A 20,645-nucleotide genomic window follows, 5' to 3' on the forward strand; every position below is an offset into this window, starting at 1 on the left:
AGAGGTTCAACCAGAATACATAGTAACAGAAGTTTTCGGGCAGGACAAAATGGGAGTTAACCATATTAAACCATTTATCTTAATAAAATATATTTTCTCATTTGGTACAATCTGCGTCTCTGCAGCACCATCATCCTGCGCCTCCCCAACACCATTATTCTGCATCTCCCCAGTGCCATTATCCTGCACCTCCCCAGCGCCATTATCCTGCGTCTCCTCAGCGCCATTATCCTGCATCTCCCCAGTAACGTCTTCCTGCCCTAGCACAGAAAAGCCCCCCTTTCTCTCAAGTCATGTTCCCTTAGCACAGAATATCCCCACAGACAGATTATCCCTTAGCAAACAATATCACCCTCCCCACAGACATATCATCTCCCCCTAGTGCAGCAGATCCCTCCTCACAAACAGATCATCTCCCCCTAGTACAGCAGATCGTCCCCCCACAGACAGATCATCTCCCCCTAGTACAGTAGATGATACCCCCACATCATCATCTCCCCTTAGCACAAAATAGGGAATCTGTATAAAATACAGATGGATGGGGTGCCGGCTGTCAGTACACTGACAGCGGAATCTTGATGGTTCAAATCCTGACAGGGGAATGGTGAGTACTGTTCCCCTGTCCTATTTACCCCCTAATCCTAACCCGTGTTTTTTTGTACCTGAATACAAACTCTCCCTACCCCGCACCCTAACCTTCCCGGTAAGTGCCTAAACCTAACCCTCCCCCTTAGTGCCTAACCCTCCCCCTTAGTGACTAACCCTAACCTTCCTCTGGTGGTGCCTGAACCTAAACTCCCCTGCCTGGAGCCTAACGCTAACCTCCCCCTCCTGCAGCCTAACCATAAATCCCCCCGTGGTGCCTAAACCTAAAGCTGATACTTACCTTGTCCTGGTGTCCTTATGATTGGAATGCCGGCTGCCGAGATTCCAGGTCAGCATCCTCAGTTATGTCAGGATTCCGTTGGTAAGTGGGATTCTGGTCCCGGAATTTCGGCAGCCGGCATCCTGATCGTCGGGTTATTAACTACATTTCCAAAATTGCCCCTTCCCCCTCAGACAGAACATGTCCCCTTAGTACAGAATAACCCCCCTCTCTCAGACAGACAGATCATCATTCTCCCATCCCCTCAGACTAGTACAGAATAGCCCCCTGCCCCCCATCCAGAGGCAGATTTAGACCTCATCGGGCCCTAAGCAAGACATCACTTTGGGGCCCCACTCCCTCAACTGTATGCAATTTTAATCACAGACACTGTCATTATAGCCTCCCACACACACTGCCATTATAGATGCACACACGCAGGGCACCCATAGCCACACATACACAAGGCCCCCATAGCTGCACACACAGAGGGCCCTCATAGCTACACACACACACAGGGCCCCCATATCTGTATATACACACACACACAAAAACAGGGCTCCCATAGCCACATATACATTCACACAGGGCCCCCATAGCTGCATATACACACACACACACAGGGCCACCATAGCCACATATACAGTACACACACACACAGGGCCCCCATAGCCGCATATACACACAGACAGGGCCTACATAGCTGCACACACAGGGCCCCCATAGCCGCATACACACACACGCCCTTACTGACAGATACCACCTTCTGATATAGATAAAGACACTTCCTGACACAATTACTGACAGCCACCCCTTACTGACACAGACACCACTTACTGAGACACAGACACCACTTACTGAGACACTGTCACAACTCTCGAACGGATTGTGGATGCGGCCCATATTTAGGGAATTGACTAGACATATGCTTGAGGCGCGGAGTCTAATGTGCCGGCGGTATTCACCAGGGACCCTCGCAAGAAGATATGGACTTGGCTGCATCCGACACACAGGTCGCGGCCCTCAGGGTAGGTTCCCCTATTCAGGTGCTGGTGAACACTGGATTAGGTGTAGAAGAATAAACGTAGTTGACAGGCCGGGTCAAAACCAAACAGATGAGACGGTACCAGAGAGCAGACATAAACGGGTCACAGGGAGTAGCCAAGGTCAGAACCAGATATCAGGAGCAGTGCAAGGGGTCAGACGAATTCGGAATCACAAACAAGCAAAGGTCAAGATCAGGATAACAGGTAAGTACTGGAATGCTGGAGTATGTTATGGAGCCTATACTCTGGCACCTGTCTGGTGCCAGAGACTTCCTTTAATAGAGCAAGTTAAAATCTCGCGGCAAACGTGACTTCACGTTTGGCATGCCTGTCACTTTAAATTTCTTTGCAGGTCGGTGTGCGCGCTCCTAGGAGAGCCACGGCTGCCTGCACTTCCAGCCAGCGTGAGGGGTATCCAGAGCAGATGTCATGGCAGCAGGCGCCGGGGACTCCCCGCCCGCTGCCTGCTGCCGATGGTGATTCCAGTGCTGCCGGACCCGGTAAGTAAAGTAAAGTAAAGGTAAAGGAATAACGTGAGCGGCCTTGGAGAACCTATCCACCACCACCAGAATTGTGTTGAACCCTTGGCATGCAGGCAGATCAGTCACAAAGTCCATAGAAATGTGAGTCCAAGGGCAATCAGGCACTAGTAGTGGCAACAGGGAACCTGATGGAGAGTGCGGTGGAACCTTGTACTGAGCACAAATATGACAGGCTGCCACGAAGTCCTTTACATCCTGATGGATCGTCGGCCACCATTACCACCTGAGGATCAGTTCCAAGGTTTTTTGATGTCTGCATACCCATTGAAATGTGATGAATGCACCCACTGAAGTAGTTTAGCCCAGAGTTCTGAGGCTATGAATATTTTCCCCAGCGGAATCTTGACCCTCCTGGTGGCTGCTATGAAACAGGCAGGGATTAGAATGGCCTTATCCTCCTTTACTTCTTCCATTTCAGCATAACTAAATGCTCGATACAGGCCTTGATGTTCTTATTACCCGGCCGGTAAGCAATCACTAGATTAAATCGATCGAAGAATAATGACCATCTGGACTGATGATAATTTAGGCAGTGAGCTGTCCTGAGGTACGTCAAATTTTTATGATCAGTGTAGACTGTTATGGGAAATTTAGCTCCTTCTAACAAGTATCGCCAGTCTTGTAGAGCCAGTTTGATGGCAAGTTGTTCTTTATCACCAACAGCATAATCCCTCTCTGATGTAGAGAACTTTCGGGAGAAGAACCCACAGGATTACCACTTATTTCCTTTATCTTTCTGTGACAGGACTGCCCCAACCCCAACCGTGGAAGCGTCCACCTCCAGAAAAAATGGTTGGTCACAATTAGGTTGTCTCAGGATGGGTGCTGAAAGGAAGTGCTGTTTTAATTGGACGGAGGCTTCCTCTGCCTCAGTTAACCACTCACGAGTGTCCTGACCCTTCCTGGTAAGAGCAGTGATGGGAGTAGCAATGGAAGAGTAGTTCCTGATGAATTGGCAGTAAAAGTTGCAAAAACCCAGGAAGCATTGTATTACTTTCAATACAACTTGGCAGGACCAGTTGACAATAGCGGCAAGCTTCTCTGGGTCCATTCGAAGGCAGGAACCTGAAATGATGTACTGCAGAAATGTTAGTTCATTTTGTTCAAAAGAGCATTTCTCCAGTTTGCAGAAAAGCTGATTAGCTTGGAGTCGTGAAAGCACCTCACATACATGTTGGTGATGACTTGCTATATCTTTAGAAAATATTAAGATATCATCCAAGTGTACCACTACGTATTTATACAACAGATCCCAGAAAATATGATTCATGTATTTTCAAAAAACAGCTGGGGCATTGCTTAAACCAAAAGGCATAACTAAGTATTCGTAGTGGCCATCTCGAGTATTAAAGGCCGTCTTCCACTCATCTCCGGATCGAATTCTGATTAAATTGTAGACCCGCGAAGACCTAGTTTAGTGAAAATCTTTGCCCCCTTAATCCGATCAAGGAGTTCTGAAATCAGAGGTAGAGGAAACCGATCCTTGATGGTAATTGCATTCAGGCCCCGGTAATCGATGCATGGTCTCAAACCCCTCTCCTTCTTTTTAATGAAAAAAAAGAGACCAGCTCCAGCAGGTGATTTAGACTCTCTGATAAATCCACATTCCAGATTCTCTGTAATGTATTCAATAACTGCCTGGGATTTGGGAAGTGAGAGGGGAAAAATTCTTCCATGAGGTGGGACTTTTCCAGGCAATAAATCTATAGCGCAATCCCACTCCCGATGAGCAGGAAGCGTCTCCGCAGCGTTTTTTCTGAACACATCTCTGAAGGACTGGTATGGTGCTGGAAGCTGATCTTCCGAAGAGACAACTGAGGTCCAAAAGATGCGATGAGCTGGTTTGACAGATAATAAACAGAACCCTCGGCACTGAGGACCCCATGACAGGATTTGAGGAGCTCTCCAGTCCAGAACAGGGGCATGCTTGCAAAGCCAAGGAAGGCCCAAGATAACAGGACTTTTGGCTGACGGGAGGATATAGAATGTTATTGTTTCTTGATGAAGAGCCCCTATTTGCAGGGTGATTTCTGTCATCTGTGAGTGAATGGTAGCCATTGGAAGTTTATTTCCATCCATGCCAATGATGCTAAGGGGTTTTTGCAGTGGTATGCTAGCAATACCTAACTTTTGGACCTTTTTAGCCATGATGAAATTGCCATCGGCACTCGAATCTAAGAAGGCTTTGACTTCTTCAAAGGAATTTCCCACGACCAGGGTTACATCGATGGAAAACTGGGAAGTAACTTTGTTTTTTGGGGTGTATTTCAAAGTATCTAAACTGACCACCCCTTGATCATTTAGTCCTTCTCGTTTCCTGGATGCTTTGGGCAGCCAGAGAAAAGGTGGCCTGATTTGCCACAGTACAAAAGAAAGTTTATTTTTGAACCTCCTTTCCCTTTCTGTGGCAGGAAGGTGAGATTTCCCAAATCTGCATGGGTTTTCAGGAGACTCAGTAGGTGCCGTGAATCTTGGAGCCAGCTTAAAAGTGAAGCAATGTTCATTTTCTTGTGCTCTCTCTCTGTGGCTAAGGTCTACACAGATACACAAGGAGATCAAGTCATCCAAGGAAGTTGGCAATTCCCTGGATGTGAGGACATCTTTAATTTGATCTGACAGTCCCTGCATAAATGCGGTAACCAAGGCATCATTGTTCCACCCCAAATCTGAAGCAAGGGTTTAGAACTGTACGGCATACTGTCCCGCAAATTGGTTCCCCTGTTTCAGCTGCAAGATGGCCGACCCTGTGGAGGGTACTCGTCCAGGCTCATCAAAGACCTTCCGAAAAGGCTCTCAGAAACTCGGCACTGTTGTTGACAAGCGGATCATTCCTTTCCCACAATGGAGAGGCCCAAGCCAATGCTTGACCTGACAATAGCGAGATTGTATAAGCCACTTTTGTCCTGTCTGAAAGGAAACTTGCTGCCTGGACTTAGAACTGGATTGAGCACTGGTTCAGGAATCCACGACAGCCTGTCGGATCCCCATCATATTTTGCTGGATTCGGAATCCATATTGGTGTGGGAGCCCGTGCGGCTGGTGCCATAGTAGATGGACCTGGATGTACCGGAGGTGCTTGAGCGACACCGACTTGCTGCATCAGTGTCTGCAAACACTGCATAATCTGAGCCTGGTCTTGTTCTTGGTCTCGACTCTAGCAAGTAAGTTCTCGAGCAGGTCTCGTGGTGATGGATTACCAGTAGCATCCATGTTTTTTGGGCCAGAGTATTCTGTCACAGCTCTCAGACGGATTGTGGCTGCAGCCCATATTTAGGGAATTGGCTAGACCTATGCCTGAGGCACAGAGTCTAATGTGCCGGCGGTATTCACCAGGTACCCCCACAAGAAGGTATGGACTTGGCTGCGTCCGACACACAGGTCGCGGCCCTCAAGTTAGGTTCCCCTATACAGGTGCTGGTGAACACTGGATGAGGTACAGAAGAAAAAACGTAGTCGACAGGCCGGGTCAAAACCAAACACACGAGACGGTACCAGGGAGCAGACGTAAATGGGTCACAGGGAGTAGCCGAGGTCAGAAACAGATATCAGGAGCAGTACAAGGGGTCAGACGAATTCGGAGTCACAAACAAGCCAAGGTCAAGATCTGGATAACAGGTAAGTACTGGAATGCTGGAGTATGGTATGGAGCCTATACTCTGGCACCTGTCTGGTGCCAGAGAATTCCTTTAATAGAGTAAGTTCAAATATCGCGCCAAACATGACTTCACATTTGGCGTGCCTGTCACTATAAATTTCTTTGCAGGTTGGCCCGTGTGGTCCTAGGAGAGCCACGGCCGCCTGCACTTCCAGCCAGCGTGACAGGGACCCGGAGCGGATGTCACGGCAGCAAGCGCCGGAGACTCCCCGCCTGCTGCCTGCCGCCGACGGAGATTCCAGTGCTGCCGGACCCAGTAAGTGATAGCCGGTATCCGGCGCACTGTAACGGACACAACCACCACTTACTGAGACACAGCCACCACTTACTGACACACAGACACCACTTACTGAGACATATATTGACACAGATTTAGGTACTTTCTCATCTTTGCGGCCCCCTGCTGGAGGCCACTGGTTACGCTACTTGCGTATCTTCACTGACTAAGGGCCTGATTCAGAGCCGGACGCTATTTGCGCTCGCTCGTCCAGAAAAAGGGGCTGGCTATTTAAATTAACCGTTCGCTCTTTGCGGTCTGTTCACGCCTCTATGTCTGAACGAGCGAACAAAACATGAGAACGTAATTTTTAATAAAACGCCCCCTGGCCGCTCGCATCATACGTCATGTCCGCTATTTATTAGATTAATCGAGTACATCGGACGGCGTATGAACTGCTCGCTATTCTTGTGGTTGGTTTTTCCTACCACAATCATGCGAGCATTTCTGACTATAAAACAACCAAGTGACGTGGTCGATGACGCTGCTTTAGTAATTATGCACACCCTTAAAATGCCCGTTTTGACCGTTTGGCACGCCTATGTTCGGATCTCCACTCCCCGTTTTCAAGCACCTTCCCCTGTTACCACCCACAAACACCTCCTTCTGTCACTCAAAATAGCAGGCATTCGCTATTTAGCGAGCACACGATTTTCGGCCGCACTGACTGGTTCGCGCATGCGTATTAAAACCCGTACGCATGCGCAGTTGTGCGAACATCGGTCGGAACGAACGAGCAGCTGCTTACGAGTGGCTCTAAATCAGGCCCTAAGAGTGCAAGCTATTACATTTAGCCCCATACATATACACACATAATATATATATATATATATATATATTATACACACACACACACTTACAGAAACAGCTTTTCTTGTTTTACTGTTTTACACTTTTCTTTCAAAAATATGGTCAACACAGCAAATCACTTTATTTGACACTGCAGATATGGCACTACAACTACCAGCATGTATCACAGTACCTGTCTCTTTAATTGTTTTTGCAAAAGGCATCTTGCTCTGTGCCACACCCAACTTTGATGAGGCAGATTAAAACACTTGTTTTCTTTAGCAGAAGAATACACTTGGGCTATCCTCTATCAACCCCTTTTCTGACTGCACACTGCTGCATCACTTCACAAACACTTGCTCTTATTTGCAGCAAAAATTCCGTAGGCACCTTTTATTTTTTTTCCCCTCCAAAAAAGTGTCCCCTTAACACGCTTGCTTCCTAGCAAGGTTTACATCACCTTTTTGCAACTTCACACATGCAGACAGTTTTTGTTTAAACAAAACAACAGGCTTCCACAGACCTCCACCGGCATCCTGGCCTGCTTGACGGCCACAGCCCCACCAGGGCTGTATCCTCTGGGCAGCAGAGAGGTATGGTCACACAATATTTTAACCTTGTTCAGGCAGATCCCATCATACCAGCACAGATTCAGTGGATCACCAACACCACCTAGCTTCATTCTACCACAAGATATTATATATTATTTTTATTTTTTTTAAGAGAAGTATATTTACATGATCAACATTCAAAACTTTGATATATATATATAATTCCTGTGTATCTTCAAAACCACTTTTTTACCAAATGATTGCCTAAAAAATGTAAAGTTGAGAAAATAATCACAATAAACTAAACAAAGAAAATCAAAATAAAATAAACAAATAAAAACCATGGTTGCCAAACTACAGAGTTTGGGAAGTGTTGTATTAAATATGGCAATGCAAGTAAATTTGCAAATATGCTTCTCTGCTAAATGGGTCTGATTGAAAGTTTATGCCTTAGGCATAGTAGTGCATTACTTGACTTACTCCATGCAATAAAATGCTTTACACACAACAAAGTAACACATTTAATGCAAGTTGTATTATACCCTCATTCACATTACGTACCTGAGCCATAAATAACACTAAGCCAAGCATTATTTTAAGGGAAAAAAAGTATACTCAGTTGAAATGGGTAGTACTTCAGGTGGAAGGAGGGTGGACTTTAATCTGAAATCAAGTGCACCTCCTCAGGATTTTCTCCACTTCTTCACATACTGAAGTGCACTTTCAGCTTATGAAGGTTGTTCCATATTACGGAGAGAAGGCATAGACCTTGATGGCCCAATAAAGAGCATGTGTGCCAAACACAGGAGTTTTTTTGTGCTATTCTCATAATATAGAAAATCCACAAAACCTATAATACCTGTACTAAAGGTATCTATTATGCCATTTTGAGACATTCCCATTACCTACTGCTTGTGTTTTCTCTCTGGCTCGGATAAGCTCATAGAATTCCTGTTCAGTGCTCTTACAGCTAAGATTTCTGTTACATACAAAAAAATGCATCCATCATCAGGAAGCCATGCCTCCAATATTGTAATTTGCCATAAGCTTTGACTTAGAATGCTGCTGGCTTTTCTTCAATGTAAGCTATTTAACATTATACTAGGGACTTTAAAATCTATCCGTAATTGGGCTTCAGTCAATAGAACTACACTAAAAATGTCGACAATGTCTAAATAGACACCAAATGGTAGACAGTCAATAGGTAGACAGGGCAAAAGGTCAACATGGATGAAAATAGACAGGTACAAAAGGTCGACATGGTCAAAAGGTTGACATTGAAATGATCGACACAAAAATGGTCGATCCCTTTTTATTTATGGTCAGGCATTTACCAGAGGGTTAGGTTGTAGGAGGGATGGTTAGTGTTAGGCACTTACCCCGATGGTTAGGGTTAGGCATTAGGAGGCACGGTTAGGCACTTACCAGAGGGTTAGGGTTAGGCACTAGGAGGGAGGGTTAGGCACCAAGAGAAGAGTTAGGGTGAAGATGAGAGTTAGAACCCAAAAAAATACATGTCAGCAATTTTGTGTAGACCATTTCAATATATATTATATAATATGTTACATTGTAAATTTAGTACTACTTGGTGTTTGTGATAGTGTAAAGTAGGCTGCATTGCATTTGCAAGTAATTATGTCGAGGCTCTATAGGTTTTGCGTGTATCTCCATAAAAACTGTAGCTGATATGCATAAGTACATCTGTTTATATCTGCCCTGCACTTCCAATACCAGGAGGTGAACATCTCTCTAGCAGTTGCCAAAACAATGATCAATATATCACAATGACAAATGCAGTCATGACTATATTAACAAATGCATGAGAGACCAAAAGTGTAGTACAATGTGTTTGTTAAAACTGCTTGGAGTATTGTAATTGCATTTGTCTTAGTATATTTCAGTCCTGAAAGTTCACTGTGATGTTTATGGGTGGTTCCCAAAGACAAAAAATAATACATTAGAATTTTGAGTATTCACTGTATATATATATATATATATATATATAATATAGAACAGGTAGAAGGCCCTCCAATTCACTCAATAAACAGCAGCTGTGGTGCTCAGCTCTTGGATAAGACAATATATACGTGGATAAAGCGGCACTCGATGCGGACTTGTAATAATAGGTACAGAAGCACAGTGCTTCTGTACCTATTATTACAAGTCCGCATCGAGTGCCGCTTTATCCACGTATGTACATATATATATATATTAGGGGTGAGCGGGTTCGGATTTCTGAAATCCGAACCCCCCCGAGCCCCCCCGATCCGAGTCCGATCCGAGTCAGGCTCGACTTTTCCCGCCTGACTCGGATCTGAAATCGAGGCAAAACGTCATCTTCCCGCCTTCCGAGTCTCGCGGGTTTTGGATCCTATATAAGGTACACACGTCGGCGCCATTTTCTCACTCGGCTGTGGACAGTGAAGAGGGAGGGTGGGAGTTAGGGCTGTGTAGTGTAGTGTAGTGTAGTGCTGCTGTTGTCCACTACTTCAAAGTCCATAGGGGCTGGCTGTGTTGTGCTGTGCTGCTGTTGTTAATAGGGGCTGTGTCCACTACTTCAAAGTCCATAGGGGCTGGCTGGACTGTGTTGTGCAGTCAGTTCTCCATAGGGGCTGTGTCCACTCCAAAGTCCTGTGCAGTGTCCCAGTCCTAAAGGAGTGCTGTAGTGTTGTCCAGGGGGTGCTCTGTCCATCAGGGGTGCTCCCCCCAAGTGCTAAAAAAATAATATATTTTCTGTGTTTGTGAATTGTGTGCGCAGTAGCCGCACGTGCATCAACAAAGTAGTGCCAAGCGTGCGCCTGTGTCATAAGTAAAGGGCCGGCTGGCTTGACCGTTAAGGGTGCTGTAACCCCCGAAAGTACACTCCAGTCCAAACCAAAAAAAAAATTATTTTCTGTGTTTGTGAATTGTGTGCGCAGTAGCCGCACGTGCATCAACAAAGTAGTGCCAAGCGTGCGCCTGTGTCATAAGTAAAGGGCCGGCTGGCTTGACCGTTAAGGGTGCTGTAACCCCCGAAAGTACACTCCAGTCCAAACCAAAAAAAAAATTATTTTCTGTGTTTGTGAATTGTGTGCGCAGTAGCCGCACGTGCATCAACAAAGTAGTGCCAAGCGTGCGCCTGTGTCATAAGTAAAGGGCCGGCTGGCTTGACCGTTAAGGGTGCTGTAACCCCCGAAAGTACACTCCAGTCCAAACCAAAAAAAATATTATTTTCTGTGTTTGTGAATTGTGTGCGCAGTAGTCGCACGTGCATCAACAAAGTAGTGCCAAGCGTGCGCCTGTGTCATAAGTAAAGGGCCGGCTGGCTTGACCGTTAAGGGTGCTGTAACCCCCGAAAGTACACTCCAGTCCAAACCAAAAAAAAAATTATTTTCTGTGTTTGTGAATTGTGTGCGCAGTAGCCGCACGTGCATCAACAAAGTAGTGCCAAGCGTGCGCCTGTGTCATAAGTAAAGGGCCGGCTGGCTTGACCGTTAAGGGTGCTGTAACCCCCGAAAGTACACTCCAGTCCAAACCAAAAAAAATATTATTTTCTGTGTTTGTGAATTGTGTGCGCAGTAGTCGCACGTGCATCAACAAAGTAGTGCCAAGCGTGCGCCTGTGTCATAAGTAAAGGGCCGGCTGGCTTGACCGTTAAGGGTGCTGTAACCCCCGAAAGTACACTCCAGTCCAAACCAAAAAAAAAATTATTTTCTGTGTTTGTGAATTGTGTGCGCAGTAGCCGCACGTGCATCAACAAAGTAGTGCCAAGCGTGCGCCTGTGTCATAAGTAAAGGGCCGGCTGGCTTGACCGTTAAGGGTGCTGTAACCCCCGAAAGTACACTCCAGTCCAAACCAAAAAAAATATTATTTTCTGTGTTTGTGAATTGTGTGCGCAGTAGTCGCACGTGCATCAACAAAGTAGTGCCAAGCGTGCGCCTGTGTCATAAGTAAAGGGCCGGCTGGCTTGACCGTTAAAGGGTGCTGTAACCCCCAAGTACACTCCAGTCCAAACCAAAAAAAAAATTATTTTCTGTGTTTGTGAATTGTGTGCGCAGTAGCCGCACGTGCATCAACAAAGTAGTGCCAAGCGTGCGCCTGTGTCATAAGTAAAGGGCCGGCTGGCTTGACCGTTAAGGGTGCTGTAACCCCCGAAAGTACACTCCAGTCCAAACCAAAAAAAAAATTATTTTCTGTGTTTGTGAATTGTGTGCGCAGTAGCCGCACGTGCATCAACAAAGTAGTGCCAAGCGTGCGCCTGTGTCATAAGTAAAGGGCCGGCTGGCTTGACCGTTAAAGGGTGCTGTAACCCCCGAAAGTACACTCCAGTCCTAACCAAAAAAAAATTATTTTCTGTGTTTGTGAATTGTGTGCGCAGTAGCCGCACGTGCATCAACAAAGTAGTGCCAAGCGTGCGCCTGTGTCATAAGTAAAGGGCCGGCTGGCTTGACCGTTAAGGGTGCTGTAACCCCCGAAAGTACACTCCAGTCCAAACCAAAAAAAATATTATTTTCTGTGTTTGTGAATTGTGTGCGCAGTAGTCGCACGTGCATCAACAAAGTAGTGCCAAGCGTGCGCCTGTGTCATAAGTAAAGGGCCGGCTGGCTTGACCGTTAAGGGTGCTGTAACCCCCGAAAGTACACTCCAGTCCAAACCAAAAAAAAAATTATTTTCTGTGTTTGTGAATTGTGTGCGCAGTAGCCGCACGTGCATCAACAAAGTAGTGCCAAGCGTGCGCCTGTGTCATAAGTAAAGGGCCGGCTGGCTTGACCGTTAAGGGTGCTGTAACCCCCGAAAGTACACTCCAGTCCAAACCAAAAAAAATATTATTTTCTGTGTTTGTGAATTGTGTGCGCAGTAGTCGCACGTGCATCAACAAAGTAGTGCCAAGCGTGCGCCTGTGTCATAAGTAAAGGGCCGGCTGGCTTGACCGTTAAAGGGTGCTGTAACCCCCAAGTACACTCCAGTCCAAACCAAAAAAAAAATTATTTTCTGTGTTTGTGAATTGTGTGCGCAGTAGCCGCACGTGCATCAACAAAGTAGTGCCAAGCGTGCGCCTGTGTCATAAGTAAAGGGCCGGCTGGCTTGACCGTTAAGGGTGCTGTAACCCCCGAAAGTACACTCCAGTCCAAACCAAAAAAAAAATTATTTTCTGTGTTTGTGAATTGTGTGCGCAGTAGCCGCACGTGCATCAACAAAGTAGTGCCAAGCGTGCGCCTGTGTCATAAGTAAAGGGCCGGCTGGCTTGACCGTTAAAGGGTGCTGTAACCCCCGAAAGTACACTCCAGTCCTAACCAAAAAAAAATTATTTTCTGTGTTTGTGAATTGTGTGCGCAGTAGCCGCACGTGCATCAACAAAGTAGTGCCAAGCGTGCGCCTGTGTCATAAGTAAAGGGCCGGCTGGCTTGACCGTTAAGGGTGCTGTAACCCCCGAAAGTACACTCCAGTCCAAACCAAAAAAAAAATTATTTTCTGTGTTTGTGAATTGTGTGCGCAGTAGCCGCACGTGCATCAACAAAGTAGTGCCAAGCGTGCGCCTGTGTCATAAGTAAAGGGCCGGCTGGCTTGACCGTTAAGGGTGCTGTAACCCCCGAAAGTACACTCCAGTCCAAACCAAAAAAAATATTATTTTCTGTGTTTGTGAATTGTGTGCGCAGTAGTCGCACGTGCATCAACAAAGTAGTGCCAAGCGTGCGCCTGTGTCATAAGTAAAGGGCCGGCTGGCTTGACCGTTAAGGGTGCTGTAACCCCCGAAAGTACACTCCAGTCCAAACCAAAAAAAAAATTATTTTCTGTGTTTGTGAATTGTGTGCGCAGTAGCCGCACGTGCATCAACAAAGTAGTGCCAAGCGTGCGCCTGTGTCATAAGTAAAGGGCCGGCTGGCTTGACCGTTAAGGGTGCTGTAACCCCCGAAAGTACACTCCAGTCCAAACCAAAAAAAATATTATTTTCTGTGTTTGTGAATTGTGTGCGCAGTAGCCGCACGTGCATCAACAAAGTAGTGCCAAGCGTGCGCCTGTGTCATAAGTAAAGGGCCGGCTGGCTTGACCGTTAAAGGGTGCTGTAACCCCCGAAAGTACACTCCAGTCCAAACCAAAAAAAAATTATTTTCTGTGTTTGTGAATTGTGTGCGCAGTAGCCGCACGTGCATCAACAAAGTAGTGCCAAGCGTGCGCCTGTGTCATAAGTAAAGGGCCGGCTGGCTTGACCGTTAAAGGGTGCTGTAACCCCCAAAGTACACTCCAGTCCAAACCAAAAAAAAATTATTTTCTGTGTTTGTGAATTGTGTGCGCAGTAGCCGCACGTGCATCAACAAAGTAGTGCCAAGAGTGCGCCTGTGTCATAAGTAAAGGGCCGGCTGGCTTGACCGTTAAAGGGTGCTGTAACCCACAAAGTACACTCCAGTCCAAACCAAAAAAAAAATTATTTTCTGTGTTTAGCCGCACGTATATATCAAATCGATATAACATAAATGGAGGACCAAACTTTCTCCGATAAAAATAAAATAGAGAAAGATCAAGAACCACTTCCTCCTAGTGCTGAAGCTGCTGCCACTAGTCATGACATAGACGATAACATGCCATCAACGTCGTCTGCCAAGGCCGATGCCCAATGTCATAGTAGAGGGCACATACAATCCCAAATGGCAAAGTTCAGGAAAATGACCTTGAAAAAGACATTTGAATCAGCTGAAGAGAAACGTAAACTTGCCAATATGCCATTTACGACACGGAGTGGCAAGGAACGGCTAAGGTCGATCCCTAGTATGTTCATGACTAGTGGTTCAGCTTCACATGACGATGGAAGCCCTCCTCCCACTAAAAAAATCAAAAGAGTTAAGCTGGCAAAAGCACAGCGAAGAACTGTGCTTTCTAAGAAGATATCACAAATCCCCAAGGAGAATCCAAGTGTGGTGGTGGTTGCGATGCCTGACCTTCCCAGCACTGGACGGGAAGAGGTGGCTCTTTCCACCATTTGCACGCCCCCTGCAAGTGCTGAAAGGAGCACCCACAGTCCACTTGCTGATATGCAAATTGAAGATGTCACTGTTGAAGTACAACAGGATGAGGATACTGGTGTAGCTGGCGCTGAGGAGGAAGTTGGCGAGGAGGATTCTGATGGTGATGTGGTTTGTTTAAATCAGGCTCCGGGGGAGACAGTTGTTGTCCGTGGGATGAAAAAGCCCATCACGGTCATGCCTGGGCAGAAGACCAAACATTCCACCTCTTTGGTCTGGCAATATTTCTATCCAAATCCGGACAACAACTGTCTTGCCATATGTACCATATGTAAAGGTGAAATAAGTAGGGGTAGGGACGTCAACCACCTAGGAACATCCTCCCTTATACGGCACCTGCAGCGCGTTCATAAAAAGTTACTGTCAAGTTCAGAAACTTTGGCTAAGACCGTAAGCAGTCCAGGGACACCTAAATCCCGTTGTCCTGTTGTATCCAAGCGCCTGCAAACCACACCGTCAACTCCCTCCTCGTCAATTTCCTCCTTAGTCAGGATCGGAAGTAGTCCTGCAGGCCATGTCACTGGCATGACTGACTCTCCTATCCGGGATTCCTCTGGAGGATCCTGCATTGCTACGCCTACTGCTGCCGCTGCTGCTGTTGCTGCTGCTGGGAGTCGTTCATCATCCCAGAGAGGAAGTAGGAACACCACTACTTTTACTAAACAATTGACCCTCCAACAGTCCTTAGCGAGGAGGATGAAGTACGACAGCAGTCATCCTGAAGCAAAACGTATAACTGAGGCCTTGACTGCTATGTTGGTGTTAGACGTGCGTCCGGTATCCGCCATTAGTGCAGTGGGATTTAGACAATTGATGGAGGTAGTGTGTCCCCGGTTCCAAATCCCGTCTAGATTCCACTTCACTAGGCAGGCGATACCGAGACTGTACAGAAACGTCAGAAAAAGTGTCCTCAGTGTCCTGAAAAATGCCGTTGTACACAATGTCCACTTAACCACGGACATGTGGACAAGTGGAACAGGGCAGACTAAGGACTATATGACTGTGACAGCCCACTGGGTAGATGTATCACCTTACGCAGCAACAGCAGCAGCGTCACCAGTAGCAGCATCTCAGAAACGCCAGCTCGTTACAAGGCAGGCTACGCTGTGTATCACCGGTTTCAGTAAGAGGCACACCGCCGACAACCTCTTAGAGAAACTGAGGGAAATCATCGCCCAGTGGCTTACCCCACTTAGACTCTCCTGGGGATTTGTGATATCTGACAACGCCACCAATATTGTGCGGGCATTACATCTGGGCAAATTCCAGCACGTCCCATGTTTTGCTCACACAATAAACTTGGTGGTGCAGAATTTTCTGAAAAGCGACAGGGGCGTGCAGGAGACACTTTGGGTGGCCCGAAAAATTTCTGGCCACTTTCGCCATTCAGCGACTGCGTGCCGAAGACTGGAGCGCCAGCAAACACTCTTGAACCTGCCCCGCCATCACCTGAAGCAAGAGGTTGTGACGCGGTGGAACTCAACCCTCTATATGCTTCAGAGGATGGAGGAGCAGCAAAAGGCCATACAAGCCTATACATCCACCTATGACATAGGCAAAGGAGGGGGTATGCACCTGACTCAAGCGCAGTGGAGAATGATTTCCGTGTTGTGCAAGGTTCTCCAGCCCTTCGAACTTGCCACACGTGAAGTCAGTTCAGACACTGCCAGCTTGAGTCAGGTCATTCCCCTCATCAGGCTTTTGCAGAAGCAGCTGGAGAAAGTGAAGGAGGAGCTAAGACGGAGCGATTCCGCTCGGCATGTGGGACTTGTGGATGAAGCCCTTCATTCGCTTTGCCAGGATTCCAGGGTGGTCAATCTGTTGAAATCAGACCACTACGTTTTGGCCACCGTGCTCGATCCTAGGTTTAAAGCCTATGTGGTGTCTCTCTTTCCGGCCGACACAAGCCTGCAGAGGTGCAAAGACCAGCTGGTGAACACACTGTCAGCTGAAGCGGAACGTGACACGTCAACGGCTCCTTCTTCATTTTCTCCTGCAACTGGGGCTGCCAGGAAAAAACTTAGGTATCCTAAGCAACCCGCTGGCAGTGATGCAGGGCAGGCAGGACCAAGTTTGGACATCTGGTCCGGACTGAAGGACCTGGCAACAATTTCTGACATGTCTACTGTCACTGCATATGATACTGTCACCATTGACAGAATGGTGGAGGATTACATCGGTGACAGCATCCAAGTAGGCATGGCAGACAGTCCATACCTGTACTGGCAGGAAAAAGAGGCAATTTGGAGGCCCCTGTACAAACTGGCTCTATTTTACCTGAGTTGCCCCCCCTCCAGTGTGTACTCCGAAAGAGTGTTTAGTGCAGCCGGGAACCTTGTCAGCGAAAGGCGTAGGAGGTTGCTTCCACAGAATGTGGAGAAGATGATGTTCATCAAAATGAATTATCAGCTCTTCCAGGGAGACCAGCCTCCAGAAGGTACAGAGGGACCTGTGGTGGTGGATTCAAGTGGGGACGAGTTAATACTTTGTGAGGATGAGGATGTACACACTGAAGAGGGTGAGGAATCGGTGGATGAGGAGGATGAGGATGACATCTTGCCTCCGTAGAGCCAGTTTGTGCAGGGACACATTAATTGCCAGCTTGTTTTGTGGGGGCCCAAACGAACCAATCATTTCAGCCACAGTTGTGTGGCAGACCCTGGCGCTGAAATGATTGGTTTGTTAAAGTGTGCATGTCCTGTTTATACAACATAAGGGTGGGTGGGAGGGCCCAAGGACAATTCCATCTTGCACCTCTTTTTTTTCTTTGCATTATGTACAGTTTGGGGCCTAGTTTTTCAAACTGCCATCCTGTCTGCCACTGCAGTTTCACGCCTAGATGGGTCACGTGTTTGTGCCGCCCACTCATGTCGCTTAGCATAGTCATCCAGCTACCTCGGTGCAACCTTTTGGACATAAAAACACTATTGTGAGGTGTGAGGTGTTCAGAATAGACTGGAAATGAGTGGAAATTAAGGTTATTGAGGTTAATAATAGCATAGGAGCAGAAAAACCTACAAATTCTGTGATTTTAGCTGTTTTTATGCTTTTTAAAAAAAAAATACAGATCCAAAACATAAAACCCAGAACCCAAAACACGGAAGGGTGGTTTTTGCAAAACCAATCCAGATCCAAAACACGAAGAAAGATCCAGATCCAAAACCAAAACACAAAACACGAAAAGTGGCCGGTGCACACCCCTAATATATATATATATATATTACTGATATTCTTTCAAGTAACATCCACAGCATAAAAAGTATATCAAAACAGAAAAGTCTTTAGTACAAAAAAAGTCCTCAGTAATGTAAGCAAGATAAAATGGAGTTGACATGTACCAAGTCCAGCGGAATGGATCTTGGAGCAAGGATGGTTGTCACGCAAGCAAAGGACTTACACAGAGAAGAAATACAAAGAGTAAGGGTTCAGGACCTATGATTCAAAAAATCATATATGTCCTATCTGTAATGGATTTACTTGTTGAATTGACTCCTTTGCTCAATAAACCAATTCAGTTTGTATCAAGATAGAATATGTATCTCATCAGATAACGTGCTGACAGCTCACTATTTTGACCTGACCACTGGACCATATTTTTTAAGCAATTAATCTCCAAAGGTTTTCATAGAGCCAAAGTTGAAAATACATGTAGCTTTTAGAAGGAGCACATTAATACTTGCCTAATTGATTTTATACGCCTTTAAACAGCAGATGACATTAATGGTTTTATATATATTAATAATTTAGATATGTGCACACTAAATATTTCTAACACAGCACTTGGTATTATGGTAATTTATTTAGAAATCTATTTAATGGATTCCTCTTATCTTAGAAACAAATCAGATGTACTGTAGTTTCAGTCTATTTAAGCAATGTGTATTAAAAAAAAAACAAGAAATGCAGCATCTGCAGATGGAGAATACAGGAAAAGTGTATGAGTAAGCAGGGAGGAACAACAATTAACACTGTAGCTTTATATAACAGTAGACTATCTTGCACAAATGGCATGATCCAAGCTAGCGCAGTTTTCCCTTAGTGCTCCACACTCCTTGTTTTATAAATTGGACAGTGTGAGTGGGAGCATAATGTACTCTATATTTCATGGGACACCTGATAGTGACATATGCACCGAGGAAACATGCTCAGTCTGTTTCTTTAATTATGCTATACAAGATGATGTCTACTTCACCACACACCACCACCACCTTTACCATCTATTCAAGATTGTCTTAGTGCAGGTCAATGTTATTATAGGGAGCTACTAATATTGTTTTGTCCAAAATCATATTAATAGCTGTGTAGCATGAAAAATGTTTTTATATTTTGCTGTAAGAGAACACACACAGTTAGGGACATGTATTTGTAACATAGTCTGGAGGTACGATGTACAAAGCTGGTGTTACGGTTCTAGCACGGTTGTGTAAGACCTCTAGAGCCAGGGAGAGGATGTTCCACCAATTACAGCAACCCGTTGTTTGCTTAATGATTTGTTTACACACCGGTACTTAGGTGGCCGCCTGGATTTACACCTCCAGCAGTAGAGGCTTACACAACTGACGAGAGACCACAGGACTGCTGACCAAGAACACGACATGGATAAGGAGTGGCAGTCCTTCCACTACTGGTACTAACTGGAGCGCGACTGCAGGTAAATGGTACAAGAACTGATGATATGGACTCAGTACTCAAGCAGCGACAGATGACAAGATCTCCGGAATGCCTAGGGACTATGGTGCAGCTGGGTTGTTTAGACAAGGAGCAAGGTGACCAACAATACAAGCTGCGCAGCAGAAGTGACCTGAACTGTGATATTACAGGATTTAGACAGGACTAGACCAGACAGGACTGGTAAATAAGAAACAGACTAAACAGGCAAGATAACTGACAAGGACAAGACAGGCCAATAACAGACATAAACCAGACATGCAAAAAGCAAACAAGGACCAGGTACAAGATGCTTCCTTGAGAGCCAAGGTATGACAGAAACAACATGGAGCGGCCTTGAGGGCCATAATGCGGCTTTGAGAGCCGAAGTGTGGCTGAAGAGCTAATAGATGTACAAGCTGTGATGCGGCCTTGCAGGATGAGATGCAGCTATAACAGCTGAGGTGCGGCTTGAAAGCCGATTGATGTACAAGCTGTGATGCGGCCTTGCGGGCTGAGGTACGGCTATGACAGCCGAGATGCGGCTTGAGAGCCGATTGATGTGATGCACCTGAACTCTGCACACAGACAGATGATTAACTAATGTGCACCTGACAGGCAGGAATGACAGGCTGTGAGCTGTACACAGACAGGACAGGATTTCCAGCTGCCTGCAACAGCCGGAACAAAGACAGGACATGATGCAGTATCCCAGTCACAACTATAGCTGGGACCTGCCACCAAGTTGATCCACTGTCGCGGATCCTAACAGCTGGATGATTGAAAGAGGTTGAGTCTCCTCATCTGTTATTGGTTCTAGAAGGAGGGACAGCTTTTTCTTTGTTGACAAGCACCATATTGGCTCCCATCTTGTTACATCACACCTCAGGTTCTCCCTTTTATTATTAAGGCATACATTTGAATTCTATCATTGGAGCCAGTGCCGTAGCTAGGGTGGTGCGCTCTTGCCACCCCACAGAGCACACAGAGTGCAGCATGCTCTGGGGCAGAACTGGCCGCTGCCGCGATCTCCTTCTACCGCGTTGCTCATAAGAGCAGTGTGCCTAGCTTCTCAGTAGTATAATCTCCAGAGGAGCTCACTCTGGAGCTCTGCCCCCCGGCTCAGCCTAATGTACAGAGAGTTGGGAGACACGTCATGACGTCTCTCCTGCAGTGCATCAATTGTGGGTACTATTGTTTGGTCCCACACTTTCCCTATGAGAACATGTCCTTTTCTGAGTGCCTCCCTGCCCGCACTGTCCCTATTTAAAATAT

Source organism: Taudactylus pleione, unplaced genomic scaffold (assembly GCF_031769625.1).
Source record: "Taudactylus pleione unplaced genomic scaffold, aTauple2 ptg000539l, whole genome shotgun sequence".
Classification (NCBI taxonomy): domain Eukaryota; kingdom Metazoa; phylum Chordata; class Amphibia; order Anura; family Myobatrachidae; genus Taudactylus; species Taudactylus pleione.